The sequence below is a fragment of the Mustelus asterias genome, chromosome 9 (genome assembly GCF_964213995.1).
Source record: "Mustelus asterias chromosome 9, sMusAst1.hap1.1, whole genome shotgun sequence".
In the NCBI taxonomy this organism is placed as follows: Eukaryota; Metazoa; Chordata; class Chondrichthyes; order Carcharhiniformes; family Triakidae; genus Mustelus; species Mustelus asterias.
Window position 1 is genome coordinate 20,649,984 of NC_135809.1, and position 20,242 is coordinate 20,670,225.

Genomic DNA, 20,242 nt, shown 5'->3' on the forward strand with positions numbered 1-20,242 from the left:
TAAAACTGACCTCTGTTTCACTTACTGCTTGAAGCAGTCCAAAGATGTGCGGGTTAGCTGGATTGGCCATGCTAAATTGCCACTTAGTGTCAGGGGGATTAGCTAGGTTAAATGCATGGAGTTATGGGGATCGGCCCTGGATGGGATTGTGGTGGGTGCAGACTCAATGGGCCGAATGGCCTCCTTCTGCACTGTAAGATTCTCTGATGCTATAATGGGTCAGTACTTTGGTTTGATGATAATGTAAAAATGTTCTGATGTTAACTTAGCCACATTGTCAACGCTGTCTCCTACAGGCTTTCTTTTTTCAGTAGAGACTACCAGAAATTGTGAATGTTGACTTTACAGCAACTCACCATATTGGGGAATATTTTCAATAAGCAATAATCGCGCTTCAGTTAAACCTCACCAGATACTGTCAAGTTATTTACTACAGAGGGGCATCCTCAAGGACCCACTCCACAGACAGGCATCAGGGAACACATATTTATTGCAAGTCTTACTCGCTCCACACTCCATACTACAACTGCCCTCTCAGAGCGGTTTCCGGGTAGATCACCCCACACCAAGGGTCACCTGACACATTCCCTTAAAGGGGTTACGCCCCAACATACATAACAAGTACAACAATGGCTTTTTGGGATGAATTTTCCCAGCCCCATGGTGGCGGGTTTGGAGGCTAGATATTTAGGAAAAGGTAGCGGGTAGTGTGCTGGGAAAACAGGGGTGGAGCCATGTTGTGACATCTCCCTGACACATTTCTGTCTGTGAGAGGCTAAATCGGATTATATTCATTGGAGTTTAGAAGAGTGAGAGGGGATCTCATAGAAACTTAGAAAATTTAAAAAGGTTTAGGCAGGATAGATTCAGAAAGAATGTACCCAATGGTGGGGGAATCCAGAACTAGGGGTCATAGTTTGAGGATAAGGGGTAAACCTTTTAGAACTGAGGTGAGGAGAAATTCCTTCACCCAGAGGGTGATGAATGTGTGGAATTCACAACCACAAAATGTAGTTGAGGCTAAAACATTGTCTGATTCAAGAAGAAATTAGATATAGCTTGAGGGGCTAATGGGATCAAGGGATATGGGAATAAGGGGGGAATCAGGATATTGAATTCGATGAACAGCCATGATCAAAATGAATGGTGGAGCAGGCTCAAAGGGCCGAATGGCCTAGCCCTGCTTCTAGTTTCTATATTTCTAGGTTTCTATTTCTTCCACTGGGCAATTTTTTACAAATTTTCTGATGATGTGGGAAATGAAGATTTTTGGAGACAGGCAGCCAATCTAAATACTGAAGGGTCCTTTTAGGGGCAATTTCCAGGCGCTGCCAGTATTGTGTCAGCAGCAGAATGATGGAGAGGGCCCCTGCTGCGTATGGAGGCTGCCAACTCCCTGCAGCAGGCTGGGAGAATGCCATTGGAGCCAGAGGCTGCATAACCCAAAGAGCCCTGTCAGCAGGAAAGGCTGAACTCACGGCTTAAATGCAATCAGCAGAGGGGCTTCCCCTCCAATCCGATGGGCCTACTGGCCTTGCCCCTCTCAAATTTTGATTTAAATTTTCACCTCCAAGGGCACCTCCATGTTGTGGAGTTCCGCACACATGAGGACGGCCTCAACCGGGATCTTGGGTTCATGTCACACTATCTGTAACCCCCACGACTTGCCTGGGCTTGCAAAATCTCACTAACTGTCCTGGCTCGAACCAATTCATATCTTTTTAACTTGTGCTTAACCCTCTCTCCACTCACATTGTCTGTACCTGTAAAGACTTGACTACCTGTTAAGACTTGCATTCCAACCATTATCTTGTAATTGAGTCTGTGTCTATATATGCCCTGTTTGTGAACCAAATCCTGCACTCACTTGATGAAGGGGCAGTGCTCCGAAAGCTCGTGCTACCAAATAAACCTGTTGGACTTTAACCTGGTGTTGTGAGACTTCTTACTATTCCTCCATGTTTAGGTCCTCTTGTGGTCCCCAACCTTTCTCCCCAGTGGAGCTGCTGTGGCTCTGGGATGGCTGGTCCACTGATTGAGCCTTCTTACTGTACTCAACAAGATTAAGCACAAAGGGGGCCAATGTTCTCCAGGAACATTGCTCGACCCATATCCCTCCTGCCGAGTGTAGACTTGGGACCGCCATTTAGCCCTGACATTGGGGTTCCAAAGCCTGCAGGAAAATCCTGCCATTTAAATTTCTAGAATGAACAAAGGGACAAGTTAAAATAGGTGGGGGAAAGAAAGAAGTTTGGGTGCTCTAATCCATAGACCCCTAAAGGTTCACGAACAATGTTTTGAAGCATTAGAGTGATATGAGTATTAGGTTGTATTCATCATAGAATCCCTCCAGTGCAAGCTAAGGCTTGGAGAACACCATTGGAGCCAGAGGCTCTATACCCTAAAGAGACCCATCAGCAGGAAAGGTTGCACTCACGGCCTAAATGTAATCAGCAGCGGGGTTTCCCCTCCAATCCAATGGACCTACTGGCTCTGCCCCTCTCAAATTTTGATTTCAATTTTCACCTGCCAGGACACCTCCATGTTGATGTCCTCTTGTGGTCTCCAATCTTCCTCTCCAGTGGAGCTGCTGTGGCTCTGGAACTTCCTATTGTGTCTTTGTTGGATTATCTAACCCAGGCCCTCTCCCCACGCCCTCTAACCCCACACATTTACCATGGCTAATTTACCGAACCTATACACCTTGGGACACGAAGGGCCAATTTAGCATGGCCAATCCACCTAACTTACACATGTTTGGGCTGGGGGAGGAAACCGGAACACCTGGAGGAAATCCAAGCAGACACGGGGAGAACGTGCAAACTCCACACAGACAGTCACCTGAGGTCAGAATTGAACCCAGGTCCCTGGCGCTGTGAGACAGCAGTGCTAACCATTGTGCCACCATGTCACCCATAGTCATCAGAACAATTCACTCCGGGACAGATTAAAACCAGTAGCACAGGGGAATTTATGCCAGAAAAAACATCCATAACTGTTTTCAGGATGCACTTCATAACCAAAGTCTTATCTCCTCAAGATTTTTTTTACAAATGTGATTCAGATTTTCCATGAACATTGACATCTGAAATTTCATCTGTTAGATTTGCAGCGTGCGATATGAAAGATTAACGATCCTTGTAATAAAGAGTAATAGTGAATTGCTGAAATTAAACGCTGAAATGCTTTTCTCAAAGGGTAACAAATGTAATGGGAAACATTGCTTGAGACTAGTCACAGGATGGATTTTACAATCAACTGAAGGTATTTTACACAAATAGAATCAAGATGAATCACCACATCAAAAGCAGTCACCATCTCGGATCCAAAATCCATTTGTAAGAGAGTGCAAACAATTATATTTTAAACCAACATGTTTAAAGTCTCTGCTCAATAGTTTTCAGAGAAGAAATCACAGAATCCCTACAGTGCAGAAGGAGGCCATTTGGCCCATTGAGACTGCACCGAGCACAATACCACCCAGCCCCTATCCCTGTAAGCCCATGTATTATTCTGTGAATCCTTCTATATTAAGGGCGGGACTTTCCGGCTTTGGGGCGAACATGGCCAGAAAATCCTGCCTGAAGCCAACAGCTCTTTGCGTGGTCCGAACCCCGCCTGCGACGATTCCCATGGCGGGTGGGATGGGAGAATTTTCAAACGAGTATAAGCTGCGGGAGTTCTTCACCTTCAGCGTAGAACAAACAACCTGTTAGTTTCAAATCAGATCCACAGTCATATAAATCCAGGAAAGGCCCATTGCCTTTGCATGGGGGTGGGGTGGGGTGGTGGGGGGGATGGAGGTGGGGGGTGGTGGACGTTCCCTCAATGAACAAAGTGTGATGACGGCTGTGAAAATTGGCATTTGACTCACCGATGGTGAGTTATCACACTGTACTGTCTGCTTCCCCCTCATTAAATGTGCACATTTGGGAAACACGTCAAATTGCTGGCGGGCAGCGTGTGATTTACCCGCCTCTCCATAAGCTCACTGCTTCCTCACTCCGGGCACTATATTTAAAGTGCAGCCAAACACAGTGTTCTCAATGTTGGCAGCCCACGGTTGCTCCACTGCAGACATGACCCCGAAAGCCAAGAAGACGTTGTCCCCCAAATTCAGTGATGCCTCACTGCTACTCCTCCTGGAAGCAGTTGAGATGATGTTCTCTCCTCCCCCACTCCGCCTGCAGGAGGTCCAGCAAGTTCACCAATTCAGCTTGGGAGGCAGTGACAGTGATGGCCAATGCTAACACTGCACAGAAGAGGCCAACAACCCAGTGCAGAAAGAGGATAATAGATCTAATTCATGCTGCCACGGTAAGTCACCCTTCTCATTGCTCTCAACTCACACACTCATAAGCCCATTGCACATTCATATTGATGGGGTGGCACTGTGGCACAGTGGTTAGCACTGCTGTCTCACAACGCCTGGAACCCGAGTTCAATTCCTGGGTTGGGTCACTTGAGGGCTTCATGATGTCTGAACATTTTGGAGTTTGCATGGGGCCAAGGCTGGTCATGACAGCATAACTTGTGTCTTCAAGAGGCAGCATTTAAATGTCTGGCACGCATGTGGTCGAACATCCTCATCCTCCGGTGGTCCACATGCGTGGCAAGTTGAGGATAAAAGCAGGCCAGCATCCCTAGTTGAGAGTGCCAGATGTTCATGGGATGGGAGAAAAAAGTGACAGAGAACTGAGTCGAGTCTGAATAGAGGCGCACCTGCAGAACATCCCCAGCTACCTTGGCCCAAATTTCACCTATCAGTTTCACCATTGAGGTTACACAGAACGCGTTACTCCATTGCTGGAGATGGGTCTCCATACATCAGTGAGCCCGCTGAAGATAATGGAACAGGTCCTGGCTCTTATAGGCTGCCAGAGCGACCGGGATGTTGAAGATTTGCTTGTAGAGGCAGCACCTTCTGACGTCTGATGCTGGGAGTCCCTCCTGCAGTTAGCATCTCATCCCAGCAAGGACATGTACTCTTGAGGCTTCAAAGTATCAGGACAATGTGAACCTGATGTGTCACTACTCAGTCTCATCGAGGAGCGCATTGTTGAAATTAGAGGAGTAGCAATGCTGGTGTTCATGTTGCCCATGATGGAAAACATTTGTCCAAGAAGTTATTTAGTGCAACTCATCCTCCACATGGAATCTGGTGGCTATGAGGGCCTCACATTCACATCTGCCTTGTCAGGCCCGTACTATGGCCCCCGGGAATAGTTTACAATTCAGCAAAGGCAGACCAAGGGATTGATTAAGAAGGGGAAAATAGAGTATGAAAGTACGCTAGTGGAGAACATAAAAGCTGACTGTATAAGTTTCTATTGGCATGTAAAGAGAAAGAGATTGACAAAAACTAATATAGGTCCCTTACACTCAGAAACGGGGGAATTAATAACGGGGAACCAAGAGATGGTTGAGGAACTAACTTTGTACTTTGCTCCTATCTTCACAAGAAAATACATGAATAATGTACCAGAAGTTCTGAGAAACACAAGCTTTAGTGCCGATTTGAAGGAAATCAGTGTTAGTAAAGAAATGGTTTTGGTGAAATTAATGGGATTGAAAGTGAATAAATCTCCGGGATGTGATAATCTTCATCCCAGACTATTTAAGGAAGTGGCCCTAGAAATAGTAGACCCAATGGTGGTCATTTTCCAAAATTCTTTGGACTCTGGATTAGTTTTGACAGATTGGAGAGTAGCTGATGTAAGCCCGCTACTCAAAAAGGGAGATAGAGGGAAAACAAGGACCAGTGGTTGCAGAGCATGCAGCGCGTGCCACCCAACCCCCCATGATCGCTATTGCAGAGTGCACAGCATGTCCCCCTCAATCAACCCGCCCCCTCAGGCCCTGGCTCCTCAGCCCCCCACCCCGTTGGCACTGCCCAGTGCCCAGTGGGCACTGTCAGTGTGCCAGGCTGCAGTGCCAGAGTGCCCAGTGGGCAGTGCCCATGTGGCTACCCACTCTGCCCCGACTGCCCTGGAGGGGCCCCAATGGCCTCCGATCCTACCAGTGAAGCCATCACGGCAGGTGCTAGTTGATGGGGGCCATATGTGATCATTGCCGGAGAGAACCTTCGCCAGCAAGGCCGCGGAGGCAGGTTAACCCAGCCGATTTCATCCCGGGCTCACTTATAGGGTCTGATTTTACCATCATTTCCAATGCAAAAACTTGTTAAAGTCGGGCGTGAGGCGAGTAGCGCAATCCGTGCCCATCTCCGCGCCAGTTCCCCCTTTACCAAGGCCCGAAAATGGCTGCAATCAGGACCACGCCCGAAATGAATGCATTTAAATTGAATTAATGGGCTGCACACCCAACTTTATCGGCACTTGCCCCTTTACCACCACGTTCACCTGTCCGGAGTTGGCATGAAACAGACATGCTCCATAAAAGTCCAATTCAGACGCTCCATCAGTGAGGGTTAGGGAGGAAGTAAGTGCATAGCGTCCGATGGCTCTCTGCTACTCACGGGTGTCCTTTTGTTGCAGCCATTTTCTTTCTTGGGTTGGTGGTGGCTCTGCGAGTGTGTGAGGGGGTGGGGGGGCTGTTGCTCAGCATGGTCTCCGATGTCCGACTGGAGCACGGACCCGGGTCTCAGCACTGACCTTGGGTCTTGCGGTGCTGCTGGGTCCTAGTGCACTCAGCTCACTTCCAGCTGAAGAATGTGCACAAAACCCTTCTAAATTGCACTGCTGCAGCCTCTCAAATTTGCAAGGAGCTGTGATTGTGGGGAGCATGTGGCTGGGAGGGGGGGGCTGTGATTGTGGGGAGCATGTGGCTGGGGGAATTGGGAGGGGCTGTGATTGTGGGGAGCATGTGGCTGGGGGAATTGGGGGTCTGTGATTGTGGGGAGCATATGGCTGGGGGAATTGGGGGGGATGTGATTGTGGGGAGCATGTGGCTGGGGGAATTGGGGGGGATGTGATTGTGGGGAGCTTGTGGTTGGGGGAATTGGGGGGGGCCTGTGACTGTTGATGTGCTCGGGGCAAGCAGCGTTCCTTAACCTCTCCATCTCGTTCCCCCCCCCCCACCTTCAGAGTGATAAGATGGCTTTTGCGATGCTGTTCTTTTGGTTGCTGCTGGAGCTGAGGAGGAGGAGCTGGAGGATGAATTGCGGGCACAGGAGGCCCGGGCCTTACCACTTGCAGGACCGGAGGGAGATGACCACCAGAGGCAGGAGGTGGCCACCATTTACCCAGACGGGGAGAAGGAGGGAGCAGAGACCCCATGCACCAGTGTTCCGTGTGCTGCCGACATCTCCGCCTCTGAAAGGAGACAGTGCAATATACCTGTGCAACCTGTTGCAGGACTTGGCATCTAGAGGCGGGATGGGGGGGGGGGGGGGGGGGGTGCAGTGCGGGGGGCGGGGAAGTGGGGAGAGCACCCACTCTCGGTGGCTGTCAAATTGACGGCCGCTCTGAACTTTTATGCGACTGGCTACTTCCAGACCCCTAGCGGAGCAGCATCTTCCAATCAGCCGTGCATACGTGTGTCAAGCAGGTCACAGAAGCCCTGTATACCCAGGCTGGGTAGTACATCAAATTTAATCTGGACCAGGCGCAGCAGGGAGCCCAGGCTGCAGGGTTCGCAGCCATTGCAGGATGCCTAACGTACAGGGGCTATCAACTGCACCCACGTCACCCTCAAGGCCCCCCTATAGAATCCACGGAGATTCATCAACAGAAAGAGGTTCCACTCCCTGAATGTTCATGTGTGACCATAAATGAACATTATGCATGTCTGCGCAAGACATTCAGGCAGCATGCATGACAGCTTCATTGTCAGGAGCTCGGACATCTCGGAGGCATTTGAGGAGGAGTCCAGGCTGCAGGGGTGGCTCCTGGGTGATCTGGGTTACACGCTTCGGTCGTGGCTGATGACGCCTATGCGGTGGCCTGTGACTGAGGCTGAGACCCGCTATAATGAGGCTCATGTACCATCCGCGTGATGGTGGAGAGGAGCACTGGGCTCCTTAAAATGCAATTCCAGTGCCTGGACCGACCTGGCGGGGCCTCCAATACAGCCCCGTGATCTGTTGCCGCATAATGTGCTGTGCCTTGCACAATCCGGCTCTACAGAGAGGTGACCAATTGGAGGAGGAGGAGGAGGACGTGGAGGTTGACCAACCAGCCGTCGCTGGGGAGGATGACCAGCAGGAGGAGGAGGAGGAAGAGGAGGAGGAGGAAAATGAGGAAGAGCATGTCAAGGAAAACCAACCAGGTGCTGGAGAGCTGGCAGCCCAATGAGGCATGTGAGGGCGGCAAGGGAGGCCCTGGTTACCAGGCAGTTCATTCATTAGGGGTTTGTGTCTGTGGGTTCCATCCCCCGCCACCCCAAAATTCCTTCTATCTCCTGCAACATTGTCACACCAGAGTGGTGGGCCTGGGTACTCTGTTAGCTAGTTTTTTGGCAGGCAGGAGGGTGATGACCGCTAAGCACCATTATGATAATGTCCTGGTGCAAACTAGTCTGACTCCTACCTGAGCTCCGCATGCACGCTGGCACCTGGGCCCACGTCTGTGTAGTGGGTTAGAGATCTGAAACCCCCATTCAGGACCCTGGGGCGGGTGGGGTTGGGGATGGGAGGGAATCACTTGTGGGTTCTGGGGAACCAATGGCTTCCTTTTCTCAGTGACACAGCATTGAGGGGCCTCCCCAATTGACATCAACATGAAGCATCCCTCCGGTGATCATCAACAGAAAAGGATTCCTATTCGAGACAAATCTGAGACAAGTTAGTCACAGGTGGGTGGTGAAAAACATTTAATTGCAATGAAGGTGTTTAAATAAGACGTTCTAACATAAAAACTTGTGAACAGAAAACGTTAAGGTGCTTAAATATCTTTCTAACTAGTGCAGCCCTTCACCTGTGCCATCTCAGTGTAATTACAACCTCCTAACCTTACGTGGCCTATCACTATGTCTCAGTGACTCCCCAGAATGTACATCGGAGGTGGAGGGAGCCAGCTGCCTACCTCGCACGATGGTCTGTGATGCGGATTGCGGGCGTCCTCTGGAGGCCCGGCACCTTGAGGGCTCTGGCCTGCTTCCAGGTGTCTGGGATGTTTCCATGATACCCTCTTCATCCCGCTGCCCCTGAGATGCCCCGGTGTCAGGAAGGGGGGTCTCAGAAGGTGTAGCCACAGCCAGTCTCCGAGGCTTGGGCCCTTCCTCCTCCCTTGGGGTTCCTGTGGGCCCCTGGGCCACTCCATGGGACGATGGTACTTCTGCAGTGAGTTCCAGAAGCTGCAGCATCACCTGGCACTGCCATTCCTGGAAGACCACCTGCGTCCTACCCATGGTGGTCGAGCCCTCTGCAATGGCCACTTGAGTCAGGGGCCACCTCTCAATAGCCGCAGCAAGTGCCCTCTGAGACTGGGCCACATTCTCAAAGGCTGCTGCCATCGCCTGCTGTGTCTTAGCGCTGTCCCGCTGGTCTCCTGCAAGCTCTCAAGCCTCTCAGCCATGGGTCGCAGAATCTCGAGAAGCCTGTTCAGTCCCTCAGCTGTGGCCTGCTGTGACTCGGCCATCGCTTGAAGCCTGCCACTCATGGTGAGTATCCCCTGCCCCAGGCTTTCCAATGCAGATGCCACCCTTGCAGTGTTGGCATTGGAAGCACGCAGGACAGGCAATAGTTGGTCTGCCTGAAAGCTTTGGGACTCCTCCCAGCAGCCTCGCAGTTGGTCCAGTGTGGCCGTCAGCCCCTCTTGCGTTCCCTGGCTCTGTTGCTGCATCTCCAGCAGCTGAGGGAGAAGTGATCACAGAGGACCAGCATGTAGCCTGGGGCCAGCTGAGTCCTTGCCTCTGACAGGCCTCCGCATGCATTCAGACATTCCCTCCTCCACCCGATGTACATTATCAGATGTGTCGTGCTCACCAGAGAGTGACCCAGAAGCCTCTAACTGGACCCACCGACCTGTCAGTATCTGGGATGGTGAGTTGTGAGGTGGAAGCTGATGCCAAAACTGTGCCACCCTTGGAGGTCCCTTCACCCATATCCTCCAAGGACTCGTCCGAGCTGTCTTGACCAGGATGGGCAGGAGCTGCAGTACGGGCCAGGAGTCCAAAAGGCCCCAGGGTGTCCGGATCTGTCCTTGCAACACAGAACACAAGGTTAAGTGCAAAGGAGAGAGGAATCCGGGATGCCAAACACGTGATTCACGTTTCCCCATTGAACATAGAACAAAGCACCAAAAAAATTATATCACAGGAAGAGGCCCTTCGGCCCTCCAAGCCTATAGCCATCAGGCTGCCCATCTGATTTGTTACCCACTACCCTTCCGGGGACCATATGCCTCTATTCCCATCCCATTCACATAGCCGTAGAGATTCCCCTTAAAGGTGACTATCGTATCTGCATCCACAACCTCCTGGCAGTGAGTTCCAGGCACACACTAGCCTCTCTGTGCTAATAAACATGCCTCGTACATCTCCTTGAAACCTTACCCCTCACACCCGAAACTCATGCTCCCGAGAAGTTGCCTCAAAGTGAGTGGAGGAATGACAGATGCTCACGTCTTGACGGCAGCCCGACCATGCTGTTGCTGACAGCCCGCATCTCCCCTTCCCTTGACAGCTCCAGCGCCCGCTCCCCAAAGGGGGTGAGGACCCAGAGGTCTGGCTCACCACTCCCTGTCTTCACCCTCTCACGGATGTTATGATTGGTCTTCTCCTGTGGAGACAGAAGGAGCCATGAAAGAAATGATGGCGTGACTCCTGCAGAGTATCAGGTGGTGGCCCTTAGAGGGCAAGCGCAGTGGGGCTCATTGAGGGAACAGGAAGGAGGTACCTGGGGGTCAGGAGCATGCAGGATGCTGGAGATGGAAGGATCTTGGGGATGCAAGATGGGGTTCAGCACTCACCCTTGCTGCATGGATGAGGTCATTGACCACCTTACGGCACTGCTTCCCGGTTCGGGGGGGGCCAGTGCCCTGGCACTGACCGAGGCGACGACTGCCTCCCAGGCCACATTTCCATCACCCCCTCTGGATCTGTGTCCTCCTGCGGGGAAGAGGGTGTCCCACCTCACCTCTGCTGCATCCAGTAGCCTCTCCAGATTGCCCTCAGAAAATCGGGGGGGCTGATCGTGCGCACATTTTGTGCAGGAATGCCTGCCTGCCTGTCCATTCTTGAGTTTTTAATGGAGCTGCCTCTTGTAGAGGCAGATCAGCTGCAGGCAGTTTGTCAGAGCATTCCAGCAAGTTCCATGCAGTTTGTTTGTTAGCATTGAGGGGAAGGCAAGTGAGTACTTGCAGGTGTGCTGATGGGGGGGGGGGGGTGGACCAGTGCCTCAATGATTGGGGACAGGGGAGAGAGAGGGAGGTGTCACACAGCCATCAGAGTCCGGAGGAGATGGGGGCCTTGTGCGGGAGGGTCCAGGGTGGGGGTGAGGGGGACACCCTGCCTGATATCTATAGGGTGGAGGGGCGAGGGTGGGTCTCTCTGCCTGAGATCATTGGGGGGAAAGAGGGGGTCCACTGGCACTCTGCAAGAGATCATTGTGGGGGAAGGGGGGTCCACTGGCACTCTGCAAGAGATCATTGGGAGGGAAGGGGGGTCCACTGCTACTTTGCCTGAGACATTTGGGGAAGGGGGTAGGGGCCCAGGATCGGCCTGGGTAGCAGGTGGGTGGGGCGATAAGAGGGTCAGTAATGTTGTGGGGTAGGGCAATGTCTGTGGGGGCCAGGGGAAGACATTATCCGGCCTGGGAGCGAAGTGGTAGGGGAGCGTTTTTGTATAATTTTTTTTTCTGCGCATGCGCAGTTGGAGGCGCCGATCGGAGTTGCAATGTTTCAGGCACGTGAAGCCCCGCCCACAAGCTTCTGCAGCGCGATTCGGACTCACTGATATTTTTGCAGGCAGAGTGCGTATGGGGGCGCCTCAGAGCAGGTCTAAAAGACGGATCTGAAACACTCCCAGTTTCAAGTCCACCCAGCACTTAGAATCGAAATGGTAAAATAGGACCCATAATATTTAAATTCTATTTAGCATTGAATTTAAATACTACAATCAGCCTCGCGCCATTTTCGGGCATGAGGCTGATCTCACCGGATATCTCAGCTCTCTCGGGATCTTACCGGCTCACCCGCCCATCGGCTGGCTGGGCGAAATGGTAAGATCACGGTCTAAATCTAAATTGGTTAGGATTAAACTCATTGGAGTTTAGAAGAGTGAGAGAGGATCCCATAGAAACTTATAAAATTCTAACAGGATTAGACAGGGTACATTCAGGAAGAATATTCCCGATGGTGGGGGAGTCCAGAACTAGGGGTCATAGTTTGAGGATAAAGGATAAACCTTTTAGGACTGAGGTGAGGAGAAATTTCTTCACCCAGAGAATGGTGGATCTGTGGAATTCATTGCCACAGAAAGTAGTTGAGGCCCAAATATTTGTGTGATTTCAAGAAGAAATTATATATATAGCTCTTGGGGCTAAAGGAATCAAGGGATATGAGGAGAAGGAGGGATCAGGATATTGAATTTGATGATGAGCCATGATCAAAATGAATGGCGGAGCAGGCTCGAAGGGCCGAATGGCCTATTCCTGCTTCTGTTTTCTCTGTATGTTTCTATGTATTTGCAGCTTAGCTTGCGAATCAGAAAAGATTGTGGGCTGAAGAGGTCAGCTTTGAGAAGTGTCTGATGTGAGAAGGGCATTAGCTGTGATGATACCATCACCTTCTTTAGTTTCATGCCTGCCACTGGCCCCAGCCTCGGCAAAGGCCAGTTCAATGACAGGGAAAACCATCTCCTCCATTGGGTTAAGAACAAGCAACTGCATCTGTCCCCATCCGAATAATGCCTGCTGCCTTTGTGTTTTGTATCGCCTTGACCAGCAAGAGAGAGGGAGGTATGCTATTGAGTTGGGGGGAGGGGGGGCGGGGAGGGGGGGGGTCACAATCTGTTCAGGCAATGTGGCTGTCGTGGATGGATAGCTGGCAGTGTGTGCAAGCTGTGAGATGTGGGTACAAGATTTGCAGCAGTGTTAAATGTGTCAGTGAAGCTATGAATGCTAAGTATGAGATCTGATTGACAGAGATTGTTGGTAGGTGAGAGATGGGGGCGTACTGATTTGAATAGTGTCTGACGCGGGTGATGCAGTCAGTAGTATAATGGCATTTGAAGACGCTTTCATTGACACTGGCCACTGAATATTTGCAACACTGCATTCTGGTTGTTGGACCTTGAATCCTGCATTGACCTACATGGCTAGCTGTCTGGAGGGCCTCCTGTGAATAGGACATATCTTTTCTCCTCTGCATCCCCTCAACCAAGGCTTCTACTGCAAGATATGTTGAAGCCAACTTTCTTGCCTGCTGTGCAGTTACTGAATGTTACCCAGATAAGAATCAGTTGTAGATTGGCTTTCAGCACTTGCTCCAGCCACAATGATCCTCCCCTTTAAGTAGGGCAGGTTAAATTTAATTAATGCTAGCCATTCACAATTTTGCACACCCCACCTCCCCTTCCATTCTGCTGCTGAGGTGTTTATTTTTATTCATTCATGGGACATAAATACTGGCTGGCCAGCATTTATTGCCCATCCCCAGTTGCCCTTGAACTGATTGGCTTGCTAGGCCATTTCAGAGTTGAGAGTCAACCACATTGCTCTCGAGTCACATGTCGGCCAGACCAGGTAAGTACGGTAGATTTCCTTCCCTCAAGGACATTCGTGAACCAGATGGGCTTTTCTGACAATCAACAATGGTTTCATGGTCATCGGTAGATTCTTAATTCCAGATATTTTTTTTATCTGCTGTGGTGGGATTCGAACCTAGATTCCCAGAACATCAGCTGAGTTTCGGGATTAATAGTCCAGCAATAATACCACTAGGCCATCACCGAGCTGTAGCTACTTAACAGCGCAGTTAGCAGTTGCAGTCATTGAAGTTATCAAGCAGCATAAAGTTGGTCTGTCAGCTGCATTTGATACAGTAAAGTATGGGTTAATCCCACATCACAATTAACCTGTTTCAGGGGCTATTGAATACTTCCCTCCTTGAGTAAGACGAGTAGACAGGATTCAAATATCTAACAATGCTATCATAGTCTTGTAAGAATTAACAATAACTCACATGAAATTGTCCTTCATAAAGCAATTTCAATAACTCTGGGTCAATTTTTAAGCCTGTTTCTTGTCTGACCGCATTATCAGCTGCCAGGTAAACTGTTTATCACTTCCAATTGAAGAGAATGCCTTGAACTTCATGCTTCACTAGCTTTGATATGGAACTATTCCATCTGACTCACAGTCTCATAAATGGTGCACTCAACAAAGGAGGGAATGTATTTTTAAAGTCTTATTATAGGTTTTGTAAAGAACACCAATCTCTGTGAAATCAGAGCCAGAAATCTCTGATTTGGATAATTCCATGGTTTGCGTAACGATGTCATTTATTCCTGATATTTAATTTAGAACGGCGGGCCTGCTACTTTCCACGTTTGCTAAACAAACTTCACTTTTATGAACAGCAGGATGCAAGAAAAACTCAGTAAAGGACGCATGATGCATAGACGGTAACTTAATCTTGAACAAACTCACAGCATGATAAATGGAGATGCCCTATAGTCCTAAAACAACATTATTTTCCATTAAAACCCATCGAGCATATCTTCCACTATTTACTTCCACCGTATATTGCTGTTGAAGGCTGGGTTGCTTGTTCAGACTGCAAAGAATCAAAGCACTTAAAGGAGTCGTCAAGCTTCAGACTTAGCAAGGCCCTTGCTGGCCTTCACGTTGCTGTGTGTGGACAGAATTTATAATAATCCAAAATGCCATGTGGTGAGACCAATAGGAGCGGACAATATGTGATTCCACTTAAAGGAAACACTTTGGTGGAAATGCTTTGATTAGAAAAAATTGACAGCACAAAAGTAAACTGGTTTAAGTTTAAGTTCATTTATTAGCATGACAAATAAAAAGTAAAAATAAAGTTTATGTATTAGTCACAAGTAAGGCTTACATTAACACTGCAATGAAGTTACTGTGAAAATCCCCTAGTCGCCACACTCTGGTACTTTTCAGGTACACTGAGGGAGAATTTAGCACGGCCAATGCACCTAACCAGCATGTCTTTGGGAGGAAACCGGAGCACCTGGAGGAAACTCACACAGACATGGGGAGAACATGCAAATCCCACACAGACAGTGACCCAAACCAGGAATTGAACCCAGGTCCCTGGCACTGTGAGGCAACAGTGCTAACCACTGTGCCACTGTGCCACTCCTAAGTAGGCTTATGCAATGAAGCTACTGTGAAAGTCTCCTAGAATGTGTAGCCAGCATTTCCAAAACTGAAGCAAAAGACAAAAGTGTTTAAAAAGATAGAATGAGACGTCAGTAGTTTAATACAACATGCACTGCACACACATGTTGGACGTGGAGTTGTGGTTTATACTCAATGGTTAACAGGTTTCACATACCATTGCTGGAACTACTTTAAAACATTTGTTCACATGTTTCCCACTCCCTTATTTACAGTATCATTTATCCTCTGTCTCCTCTCTCTGTCCTTTTATCATCTCCCATTTTTCCTTCCTCAGTTTATTTTTGTAGTCTGTTCTCATTCTCTTGAGTCCGCATACTTCTTTGAAAGAGATGGTTGTTTTTTTTCTCCCAGTTGCGGCACTTACACAGAATACAGTGCTGTCAGATAATAGCAGTACTTTCTGATGCCCAATGTTATTCTTTGGCATCTTTTTTGCACTGCAAGAACAAATATGCAGCATAATTCCGCCAATTCCTGTCAAATTGGCAACTTGGTCCCAGGGCCCACAAGTGTCCCACATCTGTTTCAGTGTAGCCACATGAGTACATCTGTTTCACTATAAGTATAATCAGCGCAGAGCTGACAATTCCAATGTTAAAACACTTGGACACCCACTGTACTCCAGTTAACTCTCTAATGACAGAAAGCACTGGCTAATCCGACGGCTCTTTTTAAAACTTGGGAAAATTTCAGCAGTCAGATTGGCGAGTTCAGGAGTTGGGGAAGCAATGCACTTAAAACACAAGCAGGTTGGTGCAAGTTTGCAACATGAGCGCAAATATCAATTCACAACACACCATAAAGTGCAATAAGACCATGCTGCATAGGTGGCACGGTGGCGTAGTGGTTAGCACTGCTGCCTCACAGCTCCAGGGACCTGGGTTCGATTCCCAGCTTGGGTCATTGTCTATGTGGAGTTTGCACATTCTCCCCGTGTTTGCGTGGGTTTCCTTCAGGTGCTCTGGTTTCCTCCCACAGTCCAAAGACGTGCAACTTTGGTGGATTGGCTATGCTAAATTGCCCCTTAGTGTCTTGGAGTGTGTAGGTTAAAGGGATTAGTGAGGTAAATGTGTGGGGTTGCGGGGATAGGGCCTGGGGTAGGACTATTGTCAGTTCAAATTCAATGGGCTGAATGGCCTCCTTTTGCACTGTAGGGATTCTATGAAGAATTTGTTGCAATAAAGGTGAAGTGCAGGTATGTTGTCCAAAGTCCAGCCATCTGAGAACCAGAATTGTCCAAAAAGTGAATATTTTTCTTTCAGTGGATCAGGTCCCATGTCACCCCCTTCCCCCACCCTTCCAACCCCGTCCCCTCTCCCACAGCCCCTCCCCCGCCCCCGAACAGAGTAAGCACGGGAACGAAGAGGTCATTCTCGGACTATGAGAGGCATGGACAGAGTGGAAAGTCAGAAGCTTTTTCCCAGGGTGGAAGAGTCAATTACTAGGGGGCATAGGTTTAAGGTGCGAGGGGCAAGACTTAAAGGAGATGTACGAGGCAAGCTTTTTACACAGAGGGTGATGGGTGCCTGGAACTCGCTGCTGGGGGAGGTAGTGGAAGCAGATACAATAGTGACTTTGAAGGGACTGGAATAGAGGGATATGGTCCCCGAAGGGTAGGGGGTTTGGTTCAGTCGGGCAGCATGGTCGGTGCGGGCTTGGAGGGCCAAAGGGTCTGTTCCTGTGCTGTAATTTTCTTTGTTTTTGTTCTTTCTTTGATACCAGTGGAACCAGTGAGAGCAGTGTCAACACAGGGCTTGAGTGCTTCAGCTATTAAAGGCAATCACTAAGTAAACCTAGGTTCACTTAAAAGCAAAAGTTCTATCTCTCTTCAGTTGTGCAGAAGGGTTATAGGACTCAACACACTGGGCCCTATTTTACCATTTTAATTCTAAGTGCTGGGCGGACTTGAAACTGGGAGTGTTTCAGATCCGACTTTTAGATCTGTTTGCAGGCCCCCCCATACGCACTCTGCCTGAAAAAATAGCAGCGATTCTGAATCGCGCTGCAGAAGCCTGTGGGTGGGGCTTAACGCGCCCGAAACACTGCAGCTCCAATCAGAGCCTTCAACTGACTGGCGCAGTAAAAAAAATAGAAAAACGCTTCCCTGCCACATCGCTCCTGGACCGGATAATGCCTCCCCCTGGCCCCCACAGACATTGCCCCACCCCCACAACGTAACTGACCCCCTTAACCCCCCACCTCCCCGCTACCCAGACCGATCGTGGGCCCCTGCCCCCCTTTTCCCCCACCGATCTCACAGAGTGGCAGCAGACCCACCCTGCCCCCCCGTCCCCCCCACCAGAGAGCCATCTGACCCGCCTCCCTCGCCCCCCCCCCCCAACCAGAGAGCCATCTGACACGCCTCCCTCCCCGCCCCCCACCACCAATCTGAATCAGAGAGCCGCCAGAAGCTCTGAACTTACCTCCTCAGAAGCTGGAGCGCCCGAATCGGACCTTTGCGGACCATGTCAGTTTCACGCCGAATCTGGATGGGCGAACGTGGTGGTAAAAGGGGAAGGGCCAGTAAGTTTGGGTGTGCAGAACATTAAGTCAATTTAAATACATGCAAATGCATTTAAATTGACGCCGCGCTTGTTTTGGATACGGTCCCGACAGCAGCCATTTTCGGCCATTGGTAAAGAGGGAACCAGAGCGGAGGCGGGCACGGATCGCGCTACTCGCCTCACGCCCAACTTTACCAAGTTTTCGCGCCTGAAAATGGGCGCAACTTGATGGTAAAATCGGGCCCGTTAACTCTGCTTCTCTCTCCACAGATGTTGCCAAAACTGTTGGGTTTATCCAGCATTTTCTGTTTTTATTTTAGCCTTGTTTCAATTCCTGGTCAATATTAAATCAACTGATCTTGGAATGCATTGCTATAGGAATGGCTTCAGGACTCCTGACTATGGAACATAAATTCAGCCAGAGTCCTCTTTCCTAGTTTCTGTGTCCTAGTATACACTCTCTGTAAACTGCATCAGTGAAGAATCAGGAAAAGTAGGAGCAGGAGCAGACATTTTTAAGTTTAATTAATTTCAAGTTTATTAGTGTCGTAAGTAGATTAACATTGACACTGCAATGAAGTTACTGTGAAAATCTCCTAGTCGCCAATCTCCAGCGCCTGTTCGGGTACACTGAGGGAGAATTTAGCACGGCCACTAAAGTTGGAGAATGAATAAAGCCCTGAGGGAGCCTAGTCCAAGTGTACTGGTTGCCCTTAAATGTAAAGGCAAACAAATACTGTGATTCAGGGGCGAGGGGTATCGCAAAAAAGGCATGTTGTAAATCCAACCAGGTAAGGGTAAAAACAGTCGCTTCAGGTGGGATATTACTAAGGATTGTAGCTGGGTTCAGGACAATAGGATGTAAGGGTTCCACGATCTGACTGATACGGCGGAGGTCTTGGACCAAATGCCATTCGGACAGTCTTCCTATCTTTGGAACTGGGAGAATCGGGGTGTTACAGGGCGATGGGCATGGCACCAAAATTCCCTGTTGAAGGAAAGATTGGATCATGATCGAGACTCCTTCTTCAGCTTCGGGGCGTTAAGGGTACTGTGAAATGGAGGACAAGGACATACCAGGCTTGACTTTAATAACGATGGGAGGTACATTGGTAAGACCAACTTCATGTTTGGAAGCCGCCCATAAATCCATGGGGACTTCCGAAATCGGAGACTGGGCTGCTCGATGGTGGTCCAATGTACCAGTTAAACAAAACGGTTGGGGAAAATATTCTAAAGACTAAGTTATTTAGTCAGAACAAATTTTGTGGAGTCTTTCTATCACAATCAAGAAGCAGGAAAGTTTCCACTTCAACAGGAGGAGATCAGATCACCCGGAGGAAGCCCACACAGACATGGGGAGACTGTGCAGACTCTGCATAGACAGTGACCCAAGCTGGGAATCAAACCCGGATCCCTGGCACTGTGAGGCAGCAGTGCTAACTGCCCCTTGAGCCTGCATGGCCACTTAGTACGATCATGGCTGATCACAGCTCAGCCTCAACTTCACTTACCTGCCCATTCGCCATAGCCCTTCAAACTCTTACTAATTAAAAATCTGTCCACCTCTTCCTTAAATTTAAGCAACGTCTCAGCATCCACCATGCTCTTGGATAGTGCATTCCACAGATTCACAACACTTTGAGAGAAGTAATTTCTCCCCATGTCTATTTTAAATCTGCTACCTAAAACTATGACCTTTTGTTCTAGATTGCTCTACAATAGGAAACATCCTTCCCATGTCCACTTTGTCAATCCCCCTGATTGTACACCTTAATTCGATTTCCTCTCATTCTTCTAAACTCCAGGGCCTGTAGGACTAAACTGCCCAATCTCTCTTCTTAATACAAACCCCTCACCACTGGGATCAATCTAGTGACCCTCCTCTCAACCACTTCCAATGACCTGGAAGCTGGAACTGTTCTCAATGAGAGGGAAATCAATCATACACACGAGATGCCTGTTCTATTTGGTAATCCAAATTTCAGGATAATCTAAAGCCAGCATGGTCTCAGTCCTGCGGGTGTTGGATTTTGGGCATTCCACCTGTATGGAGTTAGGTTGCAGATCAGCCATGATCTCATCAAATAGGCTGCAGGGGCTAAATTTCCTATTCCTGCACTATATTTATGTGAAACAATTTCCTTTGAATCTTGACAATGTTTCCCTTAAATCGGTCACAAGACATAAGGGGCGGAATTGTCCTATCCCACCCACCATGGGAATCACAGGACTATGCAAAGGTCCGTTGACCTCGGGTGGGATTTTCTGGTCTTGGAGCGAGCGTGGCCAGAAAACCCCGCCCAAGGAGTTAAAAGCCAAAATTGTATTTAGCCTAAATTGCTCTGAGGGTAGCTTAGTTTGGACTCTGAGCAGATGCTGTAAAGTGGGAGCCAAACCACGTAATTCAACCAAAAATATAACATGCAATTTGTTCGGTTATGTGAATGACAGACAA

General features: G+C 49.1%; 1 pseudogene; it reads right to left on the reverse strand.

Annotated features, from left to right (window-relative positions):
• Positions 1–305: 305 nt before the first annotated feature.
• LOC144499338 (U4 spliceosomal RNA) lies at positions 306–425 on the reverse strand (annotated as a pseudogene).
• Between the last annotated feature and the right edge of the window lie 19,817 nt (positions 426–20,242).